At 40.9% G+C, this 16,741-nt stretch overlaps 1 protein-coding gene across 4 annotated transcripts in view; it reads left to right on the plus strand.

Annotated features, from left to right (window-relative positions):
* Nucleotides 1-16,741, plus strand: part of CTNND2 (catenin delta 2) — a 680,238-nt gene that overhangs the window by 220,513 nt on the left and 442,984 nt on the right. The window contains exon 1 of one of the 4 annotated variants that reach the window (XM_063326149.1): nucleotides 10,069-10,221. The exons of the other annotated variants lie outside the window; for them this stretch is intronic. The gene's annotated coding sequence lies outside the window, so the exon portion shown is untranslated. Of the gene's footprint in view, nucleotides 1-10,068; nucleotides 10,222-16,741 lie in introns of those variants that run through there. 4 annotated transcript variants of the gene reach the window in all.

Consider the following 16,741-nt stretch of genomic DNA (forward strand, 5'->3'; position numbering starts at 1 on the left):
CCACGCCCCTCCCGGTGCCGTATTTTGAAGTGTAAAGAGACAATTAGAAAGCAAGTTGGATTAAAAAAAAATATATTACTGCTGCTCAAGCTTAGGACACCATGAGCAACTAGCAACTTAGTCTCCAATAGTGCGTACAGAAAGGGCAGTAGGTGTTTTTTTCTCTCCAAAATATCGTTGGGTTTGTTCGAGGGACAGGCAGAGAGAGAACATGCCAGCAGAGAGAATAGTGTGCTTGCAGCGGGTTGCTGGGATTTTTGTGTTGTTGCTTAAGGGAACTGGACTTGGCCTAAAGAGAGGGAGGTGAGAAAAGGGAAAGGGAAGGAAGAGGTAAAGGGAGAGACTGAGGAGAGAGGAGGAAAAAAGGTGGAGCTGCAGAGTGAAGACAGTGTGGAAAGGATGTTAATCTAAATGTAGCATTGGTAAGTAAGTTATTAGAGTGAATGCATGATTGACTGGAGAATGTTAGCAGAAGTTTAAGTCACTTAATTGGTCTGTTAATCGCTGGCCAAGTTGCTTTCTCTCAGGCGTGCATAACCGTTTCTTGTTTCTTGCAGCAAATATTTAAAAAAAAAATGTTCTACACCTTGAGTATTTGCTAGGATAGTATGTGAGCATGCTTCCATATCTTTCTGCTCTACAAAATCATTATATCCTTAGTAAAACTTATGAAACAGGTGCACTGTGTGCTTTTTGGAGAAAAAAACGAACCCACTTCTATCTTTATCTAGTGAAAAGCCTAGACTAAAATCCCAGCAGCCAAGCAGTTGTGTTTATCCCAAAGAATTCCCTGTAACAGATTTATTTTGTACCTGATACGACTGCTGTAGCAAGTGAAGGTTAACGTGCCTGTCATCCCAAAAGGAACGGTGGGTGCAGTCATTAACGAGTGCCTTTCTCTCTTTTCTGTTGGTATCAATGGCTCAAATACCTTTCTGAGCACCAGATTCACTCCCTGCTTTTTATTTGTTCTCCTTTTCTCCCTCAGCCTCCACAACTCCTTCCGATCAGGTTAACTTGTTTTCATTTGTGGCAATCATTCATCAATTTATTCTGAGAACTTCCACAGCCAATACAGAAACCCATTAAATCTATATAGCAGGTTAATCTCAACTAATAATTACTCATTAATCTTGCTGGAAATACACATTTTTTTCATCCCATTGCCAAGTCACAAGCCTGAGAAAAAAGTGAAGTATTTAATCTGTTTTGTAAAGTTTGTTAATGACAAATTCTGGCTGACAGATTGAAAAATTAGGTCCACTGTGTTGGGGTGCATTCAGTTTTAAAAAGTGATTAACTATATGCCAAGCTGTCAAAGAAATTTTGCATGAAAAAAGAGAAGTTGTTAACATTATGTCTGTGCCCAATGATTTCATAATGTGAATTTTAAATATACATGGAAAAAAATAAATCAGCAGCATACAGCCATTTTCAAAAAGTGGAGTTTTGAAACTATCAAAAGAGAAGCCTGAAACAGCTTTTTTACTCCCTCACACCCTCCCCCAATTTTTTCCCCTGTGTCTTGGACTTTAAAAACACTTTTATTTTCCCTCTAAAATTTTAGTTACGTCTGCTTGCTAATTAAATTGAACACAGACTTTGGCTTTCCTGAAGCACTCCTCCTTATTCTTGCCCTCCCATCAAACCATGGCCGCATCCTGGGAGACTCTGTTTTCCAGTGCAGTCGGATTCGCTGACACAGGTAGGTCGTAGCCTAGGATGATTTAGAAGTCCCACACTTGCTAAATAATTCAACCTATTTTATGGCTATTTGCTTAATATCCCATTTCTGCAGAGTTGGTAAAGTGTCTGACAAAAGGTCAAATTGATTGCGCAGCTTCTCTCCGTTGAACTTAACTTCTGCTGCTTCCTGGTGCGGCTCTCCGTATATTTTCACTTCTGATTGATTTTCTTAATTCAAAAATTGATGCAAAAGGTCCTTTCTAATGAAAAGCGTGTTTGTCAATATTCTTCACTTCCTGTATGGATTTCTGTAACGTTTTTATTTTGATTACCAGCTCCTGACCTGTTTATATTCTGGTTTGCCTGAACACCCAAATCTTTGTTCTCCATACAAAATACCACATTTGCCCTCATCTTCTATATGGCACCGTGCTCTTTGGCGAAAGGCATCATTTCATTTTCAAGATCTTTTTGGGAGCAGATAGCAGGCTCGTGTTACCAGACCAGTAGAGTATTTTTATATTCAGAAAGAGAAGAAAAATAACCTGTTGTGAGCAGCAAGTCTTTATTCCTGGTCAGGGATGAATTCCTAGATAAAAGGATATATTTCTTCTTTGCCTTGTGACACAAAGTCAGACTTAAAAAGCCTTCTACTTGTTCAAAGTGACTCGGAGGCTGAAGAAGCGACACTCTGTAAGGCTGTGTGTGACACACAACGCTGCTGTGTGCTTGTTCCGCGGATTCGAAGGACCCCTTTGGTTCTTGAACTCTTTTTAGTTTGATAGAAAACCCATCATAATGTTTGACTATTACAAAGCTTCAGCATCACAGATGTTGAACTTCACCTGACGTTTGTATACATCATACAAGATGTAGCAAGTGAAATTGGGTTACAGACGTTGTTTTGGGTTGTGGTGATGAATTGTTTCTGTCACTGATCGCCACAGCAGCAATGGAGTACACAGCTGCAATAACACATTTTCACATTCTGTTTGTTAGTTCCAATATTGATTTAATCTTTTTCTGATATACCATTTTTTCCCTTGGACTTACTTTCCTATTAAATAAAGTAACTTTGAGGTTTCCTTTATTCAGAGAATAATTTCTAACTTAGAAAGCCCCTATATTTGAAAGGGAAATGGCACACATTACCCAGTCCTCTTAAGATTTCATACAACCTCATTAATTTGGTTTTCCGTGGTTCTGTATTGCTGGCGTGACAGGCAAGCTGTTGAGGTGAGATGTATTATGAATGCGCTTGTGACAGAAGCACCTGCCCTCCTTTCATTCCTTACTGGTGTGCAAAATACTTGTCTCCTAGAACAGCAGATCTAACAGCAGGGGCTTCCTCTGCTAATGCAGAAGATCGTTCCTCACGTGGGTACTACGCACCCCTTCTTCGTCAGTTCTTCAGCGTAATGTTGCTAGTTAGGGAAAAAAGGTCTTTCGCTGCCTATGACGTGATGTTTCTTTTTCTATTCCTCTAATATTTTGAGTGAGCATTATGTGTCAGAAGGATGTGAAGTGAGACTTTGAACCCTGAGTCGGCATGGACGATCAAATTTTGGTTGATAGGGAAACCTGTACTAACAACTTTTGGTGTGGAAAGGAAGCGAGTTGGTAGTCTTCCTTCCTATCCTAATGCAGGGTATTCAGCGTTGCTGGGCATCTGGTGGATTTTTCTGATGCAGTGAACAGGCAACGGATTTATTCTGGAAGACTTAACCAGCAGTCATGCCTATCAGTGCACCCATTTTCTTCTGGTTTAATAACTGTAGCAGTTCAAGATGAAATATTGTTAACAAACTACGGACTGCAAACTAGTCTCATTTGTGTTTACAGCAATACGGCCATAAATGCACATAGATTGCAGAAATAGAATATTCCTCCGGGGGAGAATTTCTTCAATTTCTCCAATTTTCACTGCATAGGATGACAACCAAGATTTGAAAACAAGAGGGGAAAAAACTTCCCTAGCGTCATGGCTTCTGTGCCCCCTTTTCATGCTACATTAAAGCTTTTAAACAGTATAGAGTGCTAAATAGTGTAGAATAGCATTGACCATTGAGCTTTGCCTATGAGAGACAGGTGGTACGGGTTTCTTGAGATTAGGTTTTTCTGTCAGGCCCCGTGGTTCTGATGGTGACTAAATCAACAACAGAAAAAAATACGCAGATTACTCTGTTTGGAATAGCCTACTTCTTTTTTGCCCTTTTTTTTACCCACCCCACCTCTCTTTCTTCAGTACAGTGCTGATAGCAGCTTTCTGTAACAAGGCTCCGCACGGACCAGGTGATGTTGCAGACATCCATGTTCTCTCCATGAATCTGGGATTACCTTCAGCATGCCTGTTTAGGTACAGTTTCCACTGACATTAGCAGAGTTTATCCCAGATGGATTTGTTTCTATTTTTTTAGCATTTATAGAAGGAGGAGAAGGTGGGTGCATGAATGATCCCTTTCGGACAGGGACAAGGGAAAGCGGGAGTTACAAAAGAGTAATTGTAACTTCAAATAGGAAAGGAAAATAGGAGATACAAATCCCCAAGGTCGGGGGGACAAAAAACAATCATCTCATTTACTTTCTATTAATACTTCAAAATGTGGACAGCAGCAGAAATAACTACTCTGTATGATCTAAAAATCCTTCAAGGGTTTGCTGGTCATTTCCATCAGTATGAGAGGTATTTATGTACCCTATGAAAGGGACTGCCTGTCAGTCTAGGAATGATAAAACATATAGCCCCCAGCTGACCAATTCTGAAAATGAAGCTGGCTGCAGATAGTAGGGGAAGTGTTTTCATAATGCAAATGGACGCGTTAGTATACCTATCTCAGAGCAAAATCCTAAGGTGTTTCATGCTGCTTTTAACACAATCACCACAAAACAGAAACGGAAATGAATTCTCAGGTATCACAAGCACAGGCTCCACAGTACGAAAACAGCTGAAAGGAGAAAAGCTGTTAGGTGGATAAATGTAAATTTTGGCAAAAGGCAAAATCCTTTTTCTTTTTTCAGAATTCACCTGTATTTTTGATGTTCGACTTTATCTGCCACAGCAGATCACACTTCCAGATTTGGTTGTCGTGAAGGATAACCTTACTTTTAAAACAGAAAACATGACATACAGTTAGTTACACTGTGTAGCTATTAAAAATCTGATAATAACTTCCAATGACCTTTTAAAATTGCTAATCTTCATGTTTTCTTTTGTAACTCGGAGAAACCACCACTAACCCAGTTAGTTGGGATTTAAGTACTGTATTTCCATAAGCATTAGCTCCCCGTGGTAATTCTAGTTGTCCTAAATCTGTTCCTACTGGAATCAGAGTGAGTTTTACTTTTGGTTTCCAGGAAGTCATGGAAGTACCCAACCCTTCTCAGATTGGTTTGTTTTCTACTGTCTGACTTAAAAGTGGGTCATATTCTGCAAAATTCTTGCTGGGTATTGAAAAACTTTCAGGAATACTTACAGAGCTGATACAAAGGGGTAGGAGATGTCTTGGTAGCTCTTTTAACAAAGCTGGTTAGCAAATCTTCAAGTGCATAGGCATGTTCCTTCTTTCTTAACATTACTGAATTGGTTATTCCCACAGACAGGGAAACAGGGTAAGTGTTAAAGACCGAGTGGCCTGTAATATTTTTTTTAAAAGAATTCTGCTATTCATTAGTGTGGCAGAACACGAAGAGCAAAAGTTGGTGGAAAGAAGTGCTATATACTACTGTCTATTCAGACCCCAAGAAAGGCTTTCTTCATTTATTATGCGAGAACAAAATTCCCTGTTTACACTGTTTGTCTGAGATGAGTATGTTATGGAAGAGAAATTGTAGGGATCTGCAGAGCCACCGTGCACGGGATCACACAAAACCCTTACTTGTTCTGAGCGGTCTTCCCCACGGGGTTACCAAATCAAGAGAGAAATGGGAGTAAAACACAATGAGAGATTGTGACATAGGACTGAGTTTCTGAAAAAACATCTGAGGTTTTGCAGTACTTGCAGTGCTATTGCATGGTAACCTTAATGTCACAAACCAGAAAATGTTAGTAGAGAAAAGGGAAAGATTCTTGAGTAATCTCTGTCTGCATATGCGTAGATTGTCAAGCAGAACAGCAGCTAAATATGCCCTAGAAAGGGTTGAGTAGAAAAAAACCCAATTCAACCCAGTATAGAAACCGCTACCCAATAATCCAGTAAAAAATTGTGTGATTTTAAATGAAATAATCTTATTTCTGCTTTGCACAGCAATTTCTGCTGTGCATGCATCCTGTTGGCTCACTAGACACATTAAGGAGAGCACAAGGTAACCCTTAACACTGGCCTTAGTACGGCTACCTTGAAATGTTTACAGGTTTATCTCTTCGGAAAAACATAGATTTGAGTATTGATTGTTTTCATGCAAATTATGAAGAATCCACCTAGTCCCTACATTCTTGATGTTTGGAGGTGTTTTAAATGTTTCTTAAAAAAATGGTGAAAAGGATGGGAATGTGCATTTGTGTAGATTAAGGTGAGGTTGTGGATGTTCGCGTAAAAACACGGAATTGTGGTTCAGAGTTAACTGTTCCTGTGCTGCATAAGCAATTGAAAAATCCTGCACCTAAACTCCTTTTTCAGTGTACCAACTTAAAGGCATTTTTCCTTGAGTAAGTATTACTGGGAAGCCTAAAATAATACATTATAGGCTTTCCTTCTACTTCTCCCTGTCCAAACTCTCAAAGTTTTCACAGCTCCAGCATACAATAAGTCAAACATCAACAGAGCACTTAAGGGTTTGATCCATTTTAAGTGTAAGGCAATTTTTGTGATTCAGAAAAAGTACGTATTCTAATGACAGGAAGGGTGTATGTGTTTGGAATGAAAATAGTTTCCTTCCACTTTCATCAATCAGTTTTATGAGATAGGGTCCCTTTATATAAAGATAGCCGTCTGTACAAATGTCGAGTTATTGAACAACTCTTGCATGAACATGTGGCACTCCATTTTAATGCCAATCATTGATCTTGGCAATGAGAGTGAAATCCCTTTGAATTTTATTGTTAGGTTAAATTTCTCTATTAAGTATACTGCAAAACTCTGTGTGTGGTGTGCGCTGCTGCAATAGCTGTAATGCCTAAATAATACCCGTTTCTTATTTTTTCAACAGAGCTTTCCTGAGACGGTGATGCGTATTAGCGCATTGAAATGAAACAGGGTGGCCATTCACTGTATTTCAGTGAAAGAGAACATGCTCAGACTGCTGTGTCATTAATTACCCCTTGGAGATATTACTTCATGTGGAGCAGATTTTCTTCTATTAAATTGCCATTTATTTGTGACCTTTAATTTATCATAAACAGTCTTCTTTCTATGTCCGCGGCAGCAATGGAGAACAATAAATTGTCGCATTGCTCTCCTTAAATGACACTTACAGCTTGGCAGAGTTAAAGGAAGCTAGCAGGTTTGCCATTCAGGAGCTAGAATAAAGGGCTTCACTGTGTAATTTTCCATCCTTTGCCCCCAGCAAAATTTTACCCTTGAAATTTTAGAAATACAGTTAACTGTTGGGTTTTCCCCTTCCAAAAGTTCCTGGGAAAAGTAGCCGATTGTGTCCTCTTTTTTATTATTATTATTATTATTATTATTATTATTATTATTATTATTATTATTATTGCATTGGCCTCAGCAGGTATTTAAAAGAAGTTTCTGATGCTAAACCTGTGAACCTGCTTAGCTACTTTCTGTTTCTTCTCTGTGTCCCCTTTTGGGAAGAAGCTGCGGGCAGTCCCTGGAATTACCCAGGGAGTATGGGTAAACCCCAGGAAGGTTGGTAGAAGCCGAGTCAGCGCGTGGTTTTTTTTTTTTCCCCTTTTTCCCCTTCAGACCCTGAAATGTCGCTCTTCCTTCCTCAGCGCGTATACCGTGTCCTACAAAATCAGGAAAAACTGACCTCAGCTTCCCTGTGACATTTTGGGAGAACAGTACTGAAACGCGCACTGAAATTTTACGACTCCCCATCAGTAAACGATAAATACTAATGATAGCAGATGTTAGGTACGTGGTCATTGTGGTTCAGAAAAGGGGAGAGGCTCTTTGCAAGTAGAAAGGAGCCATTTCTCTTGAAGTTCTGGATTGAATATGGAATTTAAAGAAAAGGCTAAAGCACAAGCCTCTAGTCCAATCCTTCGGCCTTTTACCTAAACGTTGGCAGCAAATAATGAAGGCTGCGTGCTATGACATTTTTAAAATCTTTAATAATAATATAAATAGATAATAATATAAAATAAAAAAATAATAATCACATGTCGTTTCATTACAAATATTGTGAATGGCTTATTTCGGAGTCTAAGCTGATGGGGTTTATTCACATAAAGCATTTGAATATGAAGCTCATATTCACATGAAGGAAAGGGAAGGCTGTTTTTCCTGGCGGGATCTTTGCATACAAAATAATCAAACGGTTGTGATGGCACAGGTGTTGACCAACTGAAATGGGCAGAACGAATGAGGCACTGTAGCAGGAAATCCTCAGAAGCAAGTTCAGTCTTTTTGGCTTCAGCACAATAATTGAATTACTTAACCATTTGCAACCGCGCCGAAGAGTTGAAGGTAATCTTTTACAAGTGTAATTACGTCTCGCGTGGGGTCTTGCATGGGGCGGTAGGAATCGGCCATGAGTATTGCTTGAGCCTCGCTTCCACCTTTGGCGTCTCGATCCTTGGCCCCAGACCCCTCAGACCTCAGGGTGCACGAAGAGCCTCGCTGCCTTCAGCGGGAGCGATCCCATCGCAGGGATCCAGCATCAGGTTGTTCCTCGCAACACGCGTTGGAGCCCCGCAGCCATCCGTGCATTTCGCCTTCAGCTTTTCACCTTGCCGTTTGCTGCTGCGCACACTTCTAAAAGTTTGAATGTGAGTTTTATTTTCTAGATGCCTGTGTTATTTAAGACAAAAGTTTCATAGCTTCAGGTCATAAGACTCTGCAAAGCAGAAGTTTAAAAGAAAAATAAAAAAGCTATGCCCCAAAATGGAATGTTTTGTATTACAAGAGACTGATAAGCTAAAGAATGTGGAGTTTAATTAATTCAGTGTGAAGTTATGCTATGCTGAGATTCTGTAGTAGCGTATCTCCCTCTCTACTCTGCTCTGGTGAGACCCCACCTGCAGTACTGCGTCCAGGTCTGGGGCCCCCAGCATAAGAAGGACATGGACCTGTTGGAGCGGGTCCAGAAGGAGGGCCATGAAGATGATGAGAGGGCTGGAGCACCTCTGCTATGAGGACAGGCTGAGAGAGCTGGGGCTGTTCAGCCTGGAGGAGAGAAGGCTCCGGGGAGACCTTAGAGCGGCCTTCCAGTACCTAAAGGGGGCCTACAGGAAAAGGTAGGGAGGGGCTCTTTATCAGGGAGAGTAGTGATAGGACAAGGTATAATGGTTTCAAACTGAAAGAGGGGAGGTTTAGATGAGATATTAGGAAGAAATTCTTTACTGTGAGGGTGGTGAGGCACTGGAACAGGTTGCCCAGGGAAGTTGTGGATGCCCCATCCCTGGAAGTGTTCAAGGCCAGGCTGGATGGGGCTTTGAGCAGCCTGGTCTAGTGGGAGGTGTCCCTGCCCATGGCTGGGGGGCTGGAACTAGGTGATCTTCAAGGTCCCTTCCAACCGGAATCATTCTGCGATTCTATGACTTCTACTTAGAAAACCTAAATAAATATACCTATGTATAAAGATTGGCCGGCATTCTGTGGGGGGAAAAGAAACAAACAACAAAACAAGAAGAAAAAGCTGAAAACGTGCGGGGGGGCCGGGGCGGGCAGCACCCGCTCCCTCCCATGGCGCTGCATCCGAACCGCCGCTGCTGCCTGAAAGGCGGGTTGGCGACCCGGTGTCGCCGAGTGGCGATCGCTGGGGGTTTGGTTGGCGAGCTGTGTGGGGGGGGTGGGGGTGGGGGGAGAGGCAGAGGCAGAGGCAGGGGCAGCGCGCGCGCGGGGCAGCGCGGGGTGGGCGGGGCGGGGCGGTGACGAGGTGTTGCATGAATGGGGACGGGGGGAGGGGGGGTGGGAAGGGGCTCGGCCCGCCGTTGCCATGGAGACCTTTGTGCCCGGCGGCGCGCGCGCCCCGCCCGCGCTGGGGCCGGCGGCAGCTGCTGCCCCGCGGCCGGCGGGGCTCGGGGGCGGCTGGGAAACGCGGAGGGGCCGGGGCGGCGGGCGAGGTGGCGGAGGCGGGGGGGGGACCGGGGCGGGGGGGTCGGTCGGTCGGTCGGTTTTTGTTGCCGCCGACGTGTTCGGCAGCGTGGCGGATGGCCGGCAGCCTCCCCCGGCTGGTTTGGGGTTTATTTTTTTTTTCCCCACCAAGTTTCTTTTTGTAAGTGGTAAAAAGAGGGGGAAAATTATTAATAGTTTTAAAAAAAAAAATAAAAAAAATAATGACTAGACCCGCTTGAGCTGGTGCTCCGGAGAGGGGGGAGTGGTGGTGGGGAAAACTCGACTCGGCTTTGAGGAGGCTTCCCCGGAGCGAACGCTGAAGTGATTAAGGAGATTAATTTGCAAGCGGGCGACAAAGGTAAAGAGCTGAAGGTGGATCGCGTGTTGGGGGGCGGCTTTGCGATTTGTTTGAGGTGAAACGAGAGATTTCGTGAAAAAGTGTGCAGCTTGCTTCAAACGTCACTTCTGAACGGCTTAAAAAAATATTTTTTTTTTTTTTTTTTAACCTCAGAATGCTGTAAATCTCGTTATACAAAGGTGTGTAGGTAGCAGCGTTTCACGTGGACTTTAAAATCTATTATATCTGACTTGCGTCCGGTAGGTTATGGTTGGTTGTTTTGTTTTTAAACTTAGTTCTTGGCTCAAAAAAAAAAAAGAGATATGGGTATCTTGAAGTACGTAAAGACAGAGAAATGGGTATCTTGAAGTCCATTAAAGACAAGAAAGTAAATGTTACTCTTCAGAGGAAGTGTCTTGGTTTTCCCAAAATGTTGGGAAGAGCAACACTCTCTTTGACTGTAGTTATTTCTTCTTTCAGCTTGTCTAAAGCAAAGATTTAAGGAAATCAGTAGTTCCCCTGAAATAAAATAATTTAACAGAGTAATCTTTCTTGTGCAAAAATGTGCATGCTTTGAGCTTGTAGACCTGTTGCTTTGTACGTTTACCCTAGAAAATCTTAATAACTACAGTGTACTCAACCGTAGTGTTGATCTTATATATCAACTTATATCTTTTTCTTTTTTTTTTTCAGATTGTAGTCTCAAATAGGTGAGAATGGGATTTGCATCTCTTCTAATTATATTTAACCTTTAAGTCTCTAGCAAGCTTTTTCAGGTAGACTTTTGTGTAGATGGGTCAGCTAACTTGAAATTCATTACGGAAGATTAGCGAAAATAACGCTTGGTTATGACCTCCTAATTTCATCTGGTGCTGCGCAAGTCCCAGGGAAATGTGACTGACTGTTCAAGGGATTAAATAAATGAATTTCATGCGGAAGTCAGTTACGTGAAAAAGTCCCAAGCGCCTTTTCTGACACAGATCTGTATACTTTTTAACAGCTTATTTACTGGTTTGATCTTTCAGCTAAATTGAAGTGAAGTCTCTCAAATGTAAAAACAGCCTCCTGTGTCTAGTGCTTCCTACAAAAAAAGAAAAAAAGGGTATAAAGCGGATTTGTTTTGCATTTTATTCCTGACTCGAGACACTGCAGGAATACGTTGTTTTGTAGTAATACTGTTTACTAGGGGATTGCGTTTGTCAGATTAAATGAATGAGCACGTAACCTTCAAAATGAATAAAACATACGGCTCTGAGGGAATTCGCTTTTGCTGTAACTATTAGTTTTTATTAGTTAAATTTGGAAACAAAAGACTTTTTTCTATATCAAACTAGTTTAACTGCTCAATCTTAAACTAAGGGCTGTTTTTCTCTCCTTTTTTTTCTTTTTAAGAGCATTTCAGAGTTCTGATCCATAATAGAACAATGTAACTATATTAATTGCTTCAAAATCGGGAACTAGTTTTATCTCAAAAAAAAGTTCAGTAAAACTAATTCGATGTTTGACTGGCATTCAGTAGTTTAAATGCTTTTGCCCAGCTGATCCTGGCTTGTTCCTAGTGGATCCAGCCAGTCGTGTTAACTAATTCATGCCAGTAGATTAAATTGAGTAAGACCGCTTCACTCGTTGCGTGGCACCGTCTGAGTTGACTGCGGTGTCTCAAAACATACTCAGTACTGTGGATTCTTTCAGTAGCTCTTTAATTGCATACAATTTGTGTTTAGTGGCTTCTGAAGTCAGGCATCCAGAAACCTGTGATCTTTCTCTTCTCCCCTCTAAGATGCACTGTGCAAAGACCCCAGTTAGTCTTGGCTGTGGGAAGATCATTAAAGTGACTTAAAAACAGTTATGAAGGGACTTGTGAAGCCGGTGGTGACAGAGCAGTACCTGAAGTTGTTTCAGCAGTTAATTACAGCCTCCTTTTCTGAAGCCCTCTGAGACAGGTGTAGAAATACAAATTCAGTGAAGTCCCTAATATAGTGTGCTCGTGGTGGAACCTCCTGCGGTTGATAAATATTTCAAGAAGCTGAAAGTTTGTGATACATTTTAAATGCGCTGCTAAACTGAGATACTTCATGGTCCTTTGCATACACATTTGCATTATTCATTTGTGCTGTGCAGGTAGATAAAGGGCCAAATCTATCTTTGGTATTACTCCACTGATTTCTGAGTAACTGAACTAATCCAACCATATGTGTACATCTTGATTTTTGGAAGTTCAAGGCACAGTTGGAATTACTTCAGTGATTTTCTTATACAGGTAAAAGTTGCTTATGCACAAACTAATGATGTTCAGTAGCTTAGGCATTCTTTCATTAAAATAATTGTAAGCAAAAGGTATAATTTAGGGGTTTTTTCTCCTTTTTCAGAAAAAAACAGTGTTCAGTTTCTAGTTCCTGAATCCTAAAGTGACAGATAGAAAGATATAAAACAGCTTTCTGTCGTTGGTAAAAATTCATCCTAATAACCTCCTGAAGTAGAAGATCTCGAAACTTTTCAGTAGCTTGATACTTGCTTAAAGTAGAAACGCTCTCCCCACATTTTAAGCAGCCTTCCATGCAGTGGGTCCGTGATACTAAGCGATGCTACACTTGTGTGTGTCCATGTATACAAAGACATGTGTATACTAACTGTACACATTGTATTAGGGACTTGTGTTAACCTATGGGGAGAGGCAGAGGTAACAGAAAATGGTAAGCCTTGGTCTAACAGCATGCACTGAATTTAAAATCCTGACGTTGGGTTGGCCATTCAGATGGAAGAATATTTGATGGAAGTGGTGTCCCTTGTCCCTACGTTTAAATCTGGTATATGAAGACTATTATTGGGTTTTGGGTGTGGATTCTTGATTTTGTTTATTTATTTCTAGTAGAGATTGGTGTTGTAGGAAATAATTGGGATAATTTTAATGAGACATTTAAAATACTTCTTTTTGAGATCCAAAGAAAACTCTTAACATGAGGATTCATGCTGTTACAAATAGTTTCTGCCAGAGGTCAGGACCTTTGTATGACATTCTCGGAATAATTGTTCCATTAATTGGCTTTTGAAACAGCTAACCTGACAATTGAAGCAGGAACTTCGTCTTTCCAGCCGTGAACACATGCACTCTGTGGCTGCAGAATTGTGATTCTCTCTGTCAATCCTGAGTGCTAGAAAACTGCAGTTTTAAGGATCAATCTGGAAGAAAAAGTAGTTGGAAACACGACTCGAGTCAGGGTAAGGCTCTCCTTACACAGCCTGCGTCTAACCCTTTCTAATTACGGCACGTACGGCTGAGTTATCAGCAAAGGTCCTTGATTTTGTGGCAGTGCAGTGGAGCACATCAGAACCTGGGAGTTGAGAAGAAAGGCGCCTATACATTTAGTACACTATGTGGGAATTATCACAGTTGTGTATAACTTTTATTTAGACCAGTTCTAAAAGTTCTAGTCTCAGTGGACTGAAACATGTTGAAGCCGAATAACTCTCACAGTCTTGGAAGTTGTCAGAGAAGCTAAGAGTTGGGACACCTCTCCCTTCTGTGCTAGGAAAGGCTGTAGAAGTCTATTGAGACTGCAATAAGCATTCATTGTCAGTTTCTGCTGAAGCTACAGGCAGAGAAATAGTATCTATTTGAACTGTTAAGGCATCAAATCATTTGATGATCAACAGACACTCAGACAGATGTCATCATTTTTTATATAATTTTTTTTTATTTTCCTAATTGAGGCCTCAGTTTTTCTGACACTGATAATTCTTGATACTTACTGATAATTCTCGTTTAAAGGAAAACTTGCATTCTTCTAAATAATATTACCGCTGGATGTGGGTGCGCTGCTTGTTACTTTGACTGTGTAATAAAGAAATTAGTACTGACTATTACCATTCTCTTAGGGCCATACAAGTGTTGTGTAAGGTTATCCGCATCTGGAGCGGCAGCAAATAGTTTATTTGGAAACTGAGGGCAGGTGCCTTTGCTTTTGAGTACATACAGGCTCTTTGTTTTGGCATATGCCCAGGGCTATTTCAGCTGAAACAGGTACCAGTTCCTCGTTAGATTTGCATGAGCAGTGGCTCGCAGAGGATGTTGGCTGCCATGGTGAGAAGAAGACAGACTGTTTGTCCAGCCTGCAGGGTGGCCCAGTAGACTGTATGGGAAGTATCAGCATCTTTGTTATGGCGTTGATTGTGCAGTTGCTCACTTCTGTTTCATGAAACCCCTGCACAATTGGAATTGGTGGTAAATCTGAAGTCTGATGTGGTTGAGTTAGCCTCTGCTGCTTGACTTTTCACTCCCTCTTTGGGTTTTTTTGAGTGAATTTATTGATAACCTTATTTCAACAGCAACAGGCAGTTCTATTTTGATTTCTTACCTGAGCTGACTTGGTCCAGTACTGAGTTTGCTTTTCTGTGTTTCCAACTCTTTCAAGTTAAGTCCCAGGTTTATTAATGTTGAAAAGGGACAATGCCAAAACCTGATATAAATTCTCTTGCATAGAGGATTAAGATTAATCCATCATCAATAATATCAGAGGGGTACTGTTGACTAAAATGTAGATAACAACATAAAAGTGAAGAGGTGGTATTACACAGTTGTAGTTTTTTGCTGTGTTTTTAAATGGCTTATCTTCAGAAGGGTCAATATTTTATCACTGGGCCCAGTCTAGCATGAACCTTCTAAAGCTTTTATCTTTTAAACTGTCGAAGCTGTTAGTTCACGCAAGCTGGCCTTTAAGCAATAGAAAAGTCAACCTGTTGCTAGAAATCTGTAACTTGGAAAACCTCAAAAATTCTTCTCCTGCAAGAGGTGATTAATTGTCAATAAATAAAGACAAAGAATTAAAACAAAAAGATCTGCTAGCAAAGATTTTAAACAAGCAAACAAACAAAAAACCGGCAAAACCCAACAAACACTTTGGCAATTTTTTCTTCTTCTTTTTTTTTTTTTTTTTTTTTCTTCAAGGTTGCACTGCTATGCAGCTGCCCTGATTTCAGGTTAGATTTCTTTTAGCTCCACAGCTGACTCTCCCAGCTGGCTTTGGATGTGCTAAAAATTTAATAACCAACTTTCAGATTGAGAGTCAAGCCCAGAAATGGCTTGATGTCAGCTTTCTGTGAGGAGCAAGTTCTCATCTTTGTGCTCCGGCTCTGCTCCTTTTCTCCGGCTCACTCTGCACAGTGGCTCTGTTATTTTTCATTGTCTGTCTTTCCCTGACATTCAAGGCCATTATCTGTGCACAGTCCTGTACTCATAGGCTATAACTCTTTTTAAATAATTTCTTGCCTAACCGATACTCAGTGACGTGGGTAAAGACTTACTCCTGAGTCCTTCAAAAAACTACTGTCAGCCCAGACTCTGCCGTTAGCCAGAGAGAGAACCAGTCCTGAGTTCTCATATGAGATTCAGTGCCATTAGGGAAGAAAGTTTGTGGCTGCTAAGTCAGAGGAAGTATTATTAGTGATTTGTCTCTTGTATTTTATTTTATTTTCTAATCAAATCCATAATATACAGTAAAAGCCAGAACAAGTTATTGGATGCTTTAAAATGAGATATCAAGATCTACTGAAATTAGTAGAACTTGGTTGACTTAGAGGAGGTAAACCTGAGTTGGGTTGCTTTATGGTACCCTTGTAACTGTGGAAGAGACTCACCTGAGCTTCCAGAATTCATAGGTTTTGTTCTGCTTTTGCTGAAACTAAGTTAAACAACCGTTATAAGTAACTTCAGACATAGTGAACTAAACCACATATTGGCATATCCTGTGGAGGAGGCGGAATGTCACCAGCTTTATCTCTGTAAATTGTGTTTGAAATAGCTTGCTTAGAATGATGTGATTAAAGAGGGGGGGAAAAAAGTTTCTACATCTAGCTCAGATATTGGTCCTTCCAACCAAAGGAAAAGGCTGTTCTTATTTTAACAGAGCAGTAAAAACACATAGACAGTCTCAAACAAAAATTAAATCAGGAAGGGTTACAGATCCATCACATCTTGAATGAGATCCAAAGCACCTTTCCAGTGTCCTTGTATGCATCTCAGTAATGGGTTCCACTGAAATGAGTCAACAGACTGGGGAAAGCTCATCTTTTTCCTCTGCACTATGGCAGTGCACTATTTGGAGGATTACCTGAAAACGTTCCTTACAAGTTACAGACTTTCCTTTCATGGAGATGCTCTTGTGATAATGCCTTCCTGAAACTTGTATCTTTAGGTTGTCTTCTTAGCTTATCATGTCAGGATTATTATTATTTTAAAATTTATCAGTTTATTCATGTGTCAGCGATGACTTGCATACAGACACAATAGCATTGCTTCAGAGCACATGCATTACATGTGTGAATTTCTCTCTTTGCAGTAAGTTTATGAACTTACACTCTTGCCATCTGAAATAATAAGGCATCTCAGCCTTGTGAATGTGCATGATGATACGCTTGGTGATAGTTTGAGAAAAACAGGGGGAGTAACTGGCTATGGCTCCTTTGTCATCCATTTTCCTGCAGGTGCATTCATTAAGACACAAGTGGTGGTGTTTCGTAGGATAAGATACTTACTGCTTAATTG

This window comes from Chroicocephalus ridibundus, chromosome 2 (assembly GCF_963924245.1).
Source record: "Chroicocephalus ridibundus chromosome 2, bChrRid1.1, whole genome shotgun sequence".
Classification (NCBI taxonomy): Eukaryota; Metazoa; Chordata; class Aves; order Charadriiformes; family Laridae; genus Chroicocephalus; species Chroicocephalus ridibundus.